This window comes from Rhinolophus sinicus, linkage group LG06 (assembly GCF_036562045.2).
Source record: "Rhinolophus sinicus isolate RSC01 linkage group LG06, ASM3656204v1, whole genome shotgun sequence".
Classification (NCBI taxonomy): domain Eukaryota; kingdom Metazoa; phylum Chordata; class Mammalia; order Chiroptera; family Rhinolophidae; genus Rhinolophus; species Rhinolophus sinicus.
Window position 1 is genome coordinate 30770366 of NC_133756.1, and position 5551 is coordinate 30775916.

Consider the following 5551-nt stretch of genomic DNA (forward strand, 5'->3'; position numbering starts at 1 on the left):
TTACAATACTTCCCTTATGAATATACCACAACTTATTAATCCATTCTTTGTAGATGTACATTAGATTGTTTTAAAATTGTCAATGAACATACATTCTCTTATGTGTCTCCTTCAAGGTAAACATAAATCAAATTTCATTTCTTCCATCTTAAAATTCTCCAATGGTTTCCCATTACATTAAAATCAAATCTAGGGGTGGCCTGTTAGCTCAGTTGGTTAAAGCGCGGTGCTGATAACACCAAGGTTGCCAGTTCGATCCCTGCATGGGCCACTGTGAGCTGTGCCCTCCTTAAAAAAAAAAAAAAAAAATCAAATCTAAATTTCTTTCCATTTAACATTCTATATGAGCTAGTCCCCACTAACCAACCCAATCTCATCTAGTTCTACTCTCCCTCTTTTTTTTTTTTATTAAATTTATTGGGGTGACAATTGTTAGCAAAATTACACAGATTCCAGGTGTACAACCCTGTACCACATCATCTACAATACTCTCCCTCTTGTTCACTGTGTTCCATACATACTGGCCTCTTTTCAATTCCTAATATGCCAACCACTTTCTTTCCTCGGGGCCAGGGGCTGCTCAAGGTTTTGTAGGTCCTGAAGCTTAGTCAATTTAGGTACAATTATGTAAAATTAAGTGCAGGACATTGGAAGGGACTAGGGCAAGTGAGGTGTCCTGATACTTACATGTCTTCAGGGAAAATCCACCTCTGTTCAAGGGCTTTGAAATTTTATTCTTTCTGCTTGGAATGTTATTGCCCAAGATGTTCTTCCCCAGGCTCCATGTAATTATCAGGTCTGTGACAGAGACTGCTAGTCCTCCAAAATCTACTCTCCCCTTCTGCCATAATAATAGTTTTAGCTGAGTGTTTACTACTCCGTTTCTATTATCCAAGTAAAAACTACTTTTTGTAGCAGACAACTAGTTGTGGCCCTGTGACTATGTTCTGGCCAATAGGATGTGAAGAAAATGATGTGTTCAATTTTGGGGTGACTTCCTTAAAAAGGGTACATTTTTACAAAAGGATGTCTTCCTCCTCCCCCATTTCCCCTTCTCACGAGCTAGAGTGTGGACCTCGTGGTTAGTCATCTTGGACCATGTGGATGACAATCAAGGAATGGAAGAGCAATAGCGTAGAAGGAATGTAGGCCCCAGACAACTTGGTGAAGCAGAACTACCAAAAAACTTGGTAAGAAAAAATTAACTATCATGGGCAGCCAGCTTGCTCAGTGGTTAGAGCGCAGTGCTCATAACACCAAGGTTGCTGGTTCGATTCCCACATGGACCAGTGAGCTGCGCCCTCCACAACTAGATTGAAAACAATAACTTGACATGGAGCTGATGGGTCCTAGAATAAAAAGACACTGTCCCCCAATATTCCCCAATAAAGTTTTTAAAAAAATTAACTCTCATGTTTTAAGCCTCAGTCATTTTTTTGATTCTCTGTCACATTCAATCAAATCTATAGCCAATAAATGGTCATGGTTCAAATATCATTTCCTCACCAAATCTTCTCTGAATACCCCATCTAAAGTAGCTCCACCCTCTCATACACACCAAGTCATTCTCTGGCACATCAGCCTACCTTACATTCTTCACTGAATTTATCATCACCTGAAAGTAGTGTGTTTGTTTGTTTGTTTGTTTATAATAACCTATCTCTTCTAACAAAAAATAAATTTTATGGAGGTAGGGACATTGTCTGCCTTGGTAACTGCTGTATGCCCTGTGCCTAGAAAAGTGCCTGGTGTATAAGTACTCAATAATTATTTATTGAATAGATGAAAAAAATGAATCAACAAAAATAACACTAATTAGTTTCCACTAGACTGTAAGCTATATGAAGGCAGGTACAATATCTGTGTGTTTATTGTTGCATCACCAGGAACAAACTGCCCAATACATTTTATATAATGAATGAATCTACTGACAAATGAGTAAGAATGAATACATTCCCAAGGTCTCTTCTGAAATGAGTCAATAATAAATATTCAATCATTAACATAATTTCACTTCTTTAAAGGTGTTTCAAAGTCTCCTTCCTAGGGAAATCATTTGTTCATTAGGGAATAAGAGAAATAGCAGTACTGCTATAGATACTAAATATAGAATGTTGAAGGAAAAAAAACTTTCACAAAAAGTCTTATGTGATTAACTTAAAATGTAAGTACCAATAATATTAACTAACATCTATTAAGGGTTTACTATATACCAGGCACTGTGTTAAATGGTTCCCATCTATTATCTCATTTAACTCTCATAACAATCCCGTGAGTAGATAATAGAGGTCCCTGATCCTTATTTCAACTTCTTGGAGGCCACATATGTTTTGGCATCAGAATTGTTCAGAAAATGAACAGAGTACATACACTCCATGTAGCACTCCTAGCAGGACCTGGGGCAGCCGCCCACAGCCAAATACATTAATATTTCTGCAGAGAGACATACAGAACATTCATCAATTAGTGGGTACATAAAGACTATAAGTAACCTCACATCCATCCGTTTAAGTTAGATTCTTCTCAAGTTCAGATCAGGGTAGGTTTTCTTGGCAAATGAGTTACAAAAACTTTTGGCTGTCAGAGATTTTGCATTTTAGAATTACAAATAAAAGATTGTGAGTTTGTATCATCATCACAGTTTTATAGGTAAAGAAACTAAAACTAAAGGACTTGTCCAAGGCCACAAAAGTAATGAGAGGCAGTGGGCTTGCACCCAAACAATCTGGTTGAAAATTTCCCTCGCTTAACCATTTCACCGTAGTAGGTGAAACCTCCAAGCTACTTAAGGCACGCATTCTGAATCCCAGGAGATGTGCCCTCTCAGGGGGACAACTCTGCTCTGCAGAGGAGACTTGCACATCGGGATGCTAAACAAACTAGGTGACCCTTGAGGTGTCTTCTTGTCCTGAGAGGCCTAATCCTCTGAAAAACATCTATCTTATGCTAATCCTAATTCATAGACCACATTTGTACATAGGCTCTTGTGGTGGTGCATGAAACTGGCATTTGTTTCATTCATTCACTTAAACATGGTTTGAGCATTCACCATGTGCTAAGCAATGTAAAAAGACATGAAGACTTACTGTACATGATCCGTGGTCTCCAAAAGTCTGCAATCCAGTTGCAGAGACGCGACATAAAAACAGAATAAGTCATTGAAATACGTGTGGTTACAAAGGCAAATAAGAAAAACCAAACGGGTGAGGCAGATAGTAAATGATCCTGGAGATCAGAGAAAAAGAAACCACTGTGGGCTAATGGAGTCAGGGAAGATGAAGCTGAGCCTCCAGGGATGGGAAGGATTTATATGGCTAGAAAAGAGGGGTGGCATTTCAGGTATAGGCTGTGACCCACAACTATGTGTCATCTAGCAAAACGTTGTATTTACATTCAGCATAATGCAAATTGTTTTTGGAGACACTCATCTTCAATGGATGTACATATAAAAACAAATATTAGACACTCTCAAATGTGTCTTTCTGTATACATACATTACACAGGACCCTCATAGAAGCAGTTTTATACACATGGAGAAAAGTTGCTTTGACCCACCAGGTTGTATTTCAAGCGCTTCTGCTGCAAAAGAATCAGCCCTAAAATCAAGCAGGTACCTAAGAAACAAAAGCTGCCTCCAGGACAGAATATTGAAGTGAACTCTCTGGAAGAGACGCCCTCCTCCACTACTCTGCCACACATCTTGAAGCGCTGGATTGATTTATGCTTCCAGTGTCCTCCAAGATTTCATAACTTTAGGGTAGCTACATAAATATGTCTTATGACAAATACATACTACTGCATCAATATAATATAACCAGTAACATGTATAGACATCCTGGTAGAGCTTATGTACTTATGTACGAAGAGAAGTGATACCAAAATTTCACCCTAAATTTAAAAGTGAATTGTCCATTTTCAGTACTCTCTAAAATAAGCCCCCAAACCTCTGACATCATTCCCTTTTAATAAAGTATTGCTAAATTGACTTTAAAACCAGCAGTTATTTCTTCTTGCCTGTAAAAAGATGTATAAATAGGACAGTATATGTTTTGGAAGCAATACAGTGTTGAGTCGCACCGTTTGAGTACACATTAAAAGGATCAGCAGTATCAAATGGCAAGCTTGGTAATTTCCCTTGAAATAGCAGAAGGGTGATATAACTGCTTTCTCTGCTTTAGGAGGGCCAAAATAAAATGTGGTTCCAAAGGAACCCAGTCCATTTCTTGATGAGTTCACGACATTTCAAATCATACCCTTCCTATTTGTCACCCTACAGACCAATCGTGACTGAATATCAGTAACATGTATAAAGACAGAGCTCCTTCCCTTCCACCTTAAATCTCAATCTGCATTCTTTTTGGAGCCTACCTCTTCCCGGTATGTCACTCATCCCCTAAGACATTTTTTTTTTTTAAAAAAACCTTTATTTTAAGTGTGTTTTTCCAGGACTCATCAGCTCCAAGTCAAGTAGTTGTTTCAATCTGGTTGTGGAGGGTGCAGCTCACAGTGGCCCATGTGGGGATCGAACCTGCAACCTTGTTGTTAAGAGCACCACACTCTAACCAACTGAACTAACAGGCCACCCCCTCTAGGACATTCTTAAATGTTTCTTTTGGTCTTTTAAAAGTAGATATTCAATATTCTAATTAATACACCAACAACAGAGAATAATTGTGGGCAAATATGTGTCTTAATAATACATGTGTAGAGTGACATTTTAAATATCACTCACTGAATTCCTTAATTCTACCATTAAACCAAAATCCTGATTTTTTTTTTAGGGGGTTTCCTTTTAAAAAGTAGGAACATGAAGTTCTCAGAGCTTAAAGTCCATATTAAAACAACAGAATTGGGAAATAGGAATAATGATAGAAGATATATGCTTGAAAGTTAGGCTGAAGAAAGATTTGAGGATGGAAAGGAGGGCAATGAAGTTAGCCACTGATGTGACCAAGTCTCTGTGAAGGGAGCCTGCACTCTGGTTCCCCCAGGCTCAGCCCTACATGGAATGACAACAGAAACCTCAGATAGGTTTGGGAGGTTCTAAGAACAGAGATCTGTACTTTGCTTCCAGCATAAAGTCCAGTAAGACAGCAAATTTCATAAAGAAAATCCCTGTACCAGATATGTGTGGCAATTATTCAGCAAAAACTCTACTGGGTGTGGGAAGAAAGAACCTGTGACAATTCTCCAAGGCTTCCTTGACCCCAGAAGGGGCTGCAAGAAGGCCTGAAGAACAAGGAGGGACCGTAGACATGGTCTGTACAAGCTGGAGATCATGGTAAGACCACAGATATTATAGCGGGTGTGTACGTGACTACTATGCAGAAGAGACAAATGATTATTAAAGGTCAGATTTTTCCTTCTCTTTCGATCATGGCAAATTTAAAACCTCAAGTACTTAGATAGTCACCATAGGGAGAAGAAGGGGGAAGGCTGGAACCTTAAATTTGGCTGAGTTTACACTGGAAATAATCACTATATAATTAGTGGAAAATAGAAACCCTTAGGAAAGAACTTCCAAAAGCTCCCACCATCATGTACAACATCC